Source organism: Lissotriton helveticus, chromosome 1_2 (genome assembly GCF_964261635.1).
Source record: "Lissotriton helveticus chromosome 1_2, aLisHel1.1, whole genome shotgun sequence".
NCBI lineage: Eukaryota > Metazoa > Chordata > Amphibia > Caudata > Salamandridae > Lissotriton > Lissotriton helveticus.
In genome coordinates, this window is record NC_136058.1 from 366,273,372 (window position 1) to 366,277,473 (window position 4,102).

The following is a 4,102-nucleotide window of genomic DNA, read 5'->3' on the forward strand; positions in this document are numbered from 1 at the left end:
ATTATCTCCTCTGTACTCTTCAACAAGCCTAAATTTCATCTGCAACCCTGAGTAGGCCTCACCTCAAACAAACCTCTGGATAGGCCACACCTTATCGTCATCCTGAATCAATCATTTAAAATGTTAGGGACAGATTTATGATAGCCGTGTGCCTCTTTTGCGCCACTGTGCGTCACTTTTGTGACGCAGCGGCGGTGCAAAAGATTTGCTATGTTGCGACATATTTACAACTTGATGCATCTAGGCAGATGTGTCATGCTGTAAAGTCCTGTGCCACATGAAACCGATGCAGCAGTGATGCAAAAGATGCACCATGTTGCAAGACAGGCCTCACTTCATCTCCAACAAGATACCGTCAGTTTAAACTGTAAACATTTAGGACTGTGTAGGGGGCATGGAGAAGCTGAATCTTCTGTAAATGTCAAAATTGTTGTATACAGTGCTCAACTTCTGTGTACTCTTTGATATGCTAGACTCCATCTGCACAATGAGATACCTAAGCAAAGGAAACACAGGTGATGTGATTGTGAAATGAGGAAAAGAAATTCCAAATTTTTCAATTACATCACCTGTGTTTCCTAACTTTACGAATCACATTGTGCAGATGAGGTTTAGGCCTGTCCACGGACACAGAAGAGGTCTGGCCTTTGTTCAAGAGTGAAGTGGACATGACTCACTTCATTGGTAGGCCTGCACATGTATTATCTCCTCTGTACTCTTCAACAAGCCTAAATTTCATCTGCAACCCTGAGTAGGCCTCACCTCAAACAAACCTCTGGATAGGCCACATCTTATCGTCATCCTGAATCAATCATTTAAAATGTTAGGGACAGATTTATGATAGCCGTGTGCCTCTTTTGCGCCGCTGTGCGTCACTTTTGTGACGCAGTGGTGGTGCAAAAGATTTGCTATGTTGCCACATATTTACAACTTGATGCATCTAGGCAGATGTGTCATGCTGTAAAGTCCTGTGCCACATGAAACCAATGCAGCAGTGATGCAAAAGATGCACCATGTTGCAAGACAGGCCTCACTTCATCTCCAACAAGATACCGTCAGTTTAAAATGTAAACATTTAGGACTGTGTAGGGGGCATGGAGAACCTGAATCTTCTGTAAATGTCAAAATTGTTGTATACAGTGCTCAACTTCTGTGTACTCTTTGATATGCTAGACTCCATCTGCACTATGAGATACCTAAGCAAAGGAAACACAGGTGATGTGATTGTGAAATGAGGAAAAGAAATTCCAAATTTTTCAATTACATCACCTGTGTTTCCTAACTTTACGAATGACATTGTGCAGATGAGGTTTAGGCCTGTCCACGGACACAGAAGAGGTCTGGCCTTTGTTCAAGAGTGAAGTGGACATGACTCACTTCATTTTGCAGATATTATTTAACCATGTCCAGCGATGCTGTTTCAAACAGGCATAAGGATTTGATTCAGCAATGCCATAAATGTGACTCAGTGAAATCTTCTTAATTTTACTGTGTTAGTTTTACAGGGCTTTCATGCAAATGACTGGCCACCCTACAACAAAACGCTCACATGAAATCTGATGCAGGTTTCATGTGGCACAGGACTTTACAGCATGACACATCAACTTAGGAACTCCCACATAGTTCCTCACTCTCAGTTGTGCCGAGTATGGCTGGGAAGATTTACTTGAATTTCTACGAGAGCCAAATGGAAACATTGAAAATATCGAATTCAAGACACCCGGAGATCTGTGCTCCTTGGATCCAGTGAATGTATGCAGGTACTTCAATCATAGATTTGAAGCTATGATGTCTTTCATCATGAACAAGAAAAATCCACCTCTTGGAGAGGTGTTGGATTTCTTCTGGAGAAAGGAGTACCAAGCAAGAGGTGCTCCTCATATACATATGCTGCTGTGGATCAAAGATGCACCCAATTTTGGAACAGTTACGGATGACTTAGGGATGAGTTTCATAGAACAGTATTCTACATGTGCTGTTCCAAAGGCAAAGGAAGACAAAAGCCTAAGAGAACAAGTTTTACGCTTCCAAAGACATCGTTGTGGAAAGTACTGTCGTCGTAAATTCAGAAACAAGGACAAGTTCTACACAAAATGTCGTTTCGCCTTTCCACGACCGGTGATTTCTAAAGGAAGAGTGAACAGTTTGATGTCTTCACTGCGACATAATGTGATGAAGAAATCACCCAAAAATACGTACAATTTGAAAAGGAACGAAGAGTCCAAGTACATCAACGACTACAACCCAGTGATTTTGTCCATGTGGAATGCTAACATGGATATACAGTTTGTGGCTGATAACTGTATGGCTGTGGATCGGTATATGACATCTTACATCACCAAAAAAGAAAAGACAGAATTGAAGGATATGTGGGAGGACATTTCCCATGAAAAGAGCCTCAGTAAGAAGTTGTACAGTTTCAGTCTGAAGATGTTGTCGCATCGAGAAATCGGAGCTTACGAATGTTCTGACCGGTTGTCTTCAGCAAGTCTCTATGCCAAATCCAGGAGTATCATTTGGGCGAGTCTTGGTCTTGCTGCAACGCGTAATCGAGTTCTGAAACCTGTACGGGAAATTGAGTATTTGGCGGAAAAGGAGCCAAACAGTACAGATATTTTGAAGACCAACATGTTGGATACATATTATCCAAATAGAAGCAGTCACCTCGAGAATGTTTGTCTGTATGAGGTTCTACAAAATTGCATATTCAAGAGGAACATCAAAGAAGATATTGATAAAGGAGTGTATGCTGTAATTGGAAGTGAGGGATGTCTGGTCAAGCAAAGAAAATGCCACTTGGTAAACCATCGAAAATTGAGTGGCGAATCTCCTGAAAGAAAAGAGTTTTTCTATTTAGCACTTTTGCAACTTTTCAAGCCTTGGCGTGCAGAAGAGGAACTGCTTGGAGATTCCCTCTGTTACGAAGACTCTTTCAATGCCGCCAAGGAGACCATAGAATGTCCTGTTTTTCCCAAATATTTAGAAATGTTGAATGCGGAAATCGAGCAGGAAGCAACGATTGCAGCCGAGATTGCTAGAGACAGTTCTCAGGACAGTCAGAGTTCTGTTTCATTGAGTCAGGATCCACTAGGAGGACCAGTTATTGAAAATGAAGCTGCCACTGCCATGATTGAAGTGGAAAGAGCCATGGCACATGCTCAGGAGGATGCGGTTAACTTAGAAGACTTGGAAAGACAACTCAACGTTGAGCAGAGGAAAATATATGACGAAGTTACCAACCAAATAGATCATGGATTAAGTCATGAGAAGAAAGAGTGCTCATGTACGTCGTTGAAGCCTGTCCGACTGTACGTGAGTGGAGAAGCGGGAACTGGAAAAAGTTTCCTCATTAAAGCAATTTCATGTTATTTGCAGAAAAGGACGGAGTCATCGCTGTCTTGTGTTGTCACCGCTCCAACTGGACTGGCAGCACATAACATTAAAGGTATTACTTTGCATCGTCTACTGATGCTGCCAGTGGAGCATGATAACAAATTACAATACCACAAGTTATCTGGAGATGCTTGTTGTGAAGTTTCAAGAGTCTTGAGGAAAATGAAACTTCTTATCATTGACGAAGTAAGCATGGTTTCCAATGTCATGCTTGCCTTTGTGCATTTGAGAATGCAAGAAGTTCTCAAAACAGAGTATGATGTGTTATTTGGTGGCAAACACATCATCGTTTTCGGTGATCTTCTGCAGCTGACACCAGTGAAAGGACAACCTGTGTTCAAAATGCTCACGCATGAAGCTACCAGGAAGTGCCTAGGGAGTATTGGCAATGTCAATATATGGTTAAACTTCAATTATGCTGAACTGCGTGAAAATATGCGTCAAGCTAAGGATGAAGATTATAAGAATATTCTACAAGATGTTAGAATCGGAAAAGTGACCGAGCATGCGAAAGAAGCTTTACATGCACGATTACTGTCAAATTTGTATCCAGAAGAAGACGTTGTGCCTGAGAATATTTTTCAGAAAATTACTGAGAAGAAATCTGGAATATGTTTGATGCCAACTCTTGCAGAATGTGCCATCTTCAACAACAAAATGTTGCATTTAGAAAACCAAGAGATTGTGAAACTGGAAGCTATTGACAGAG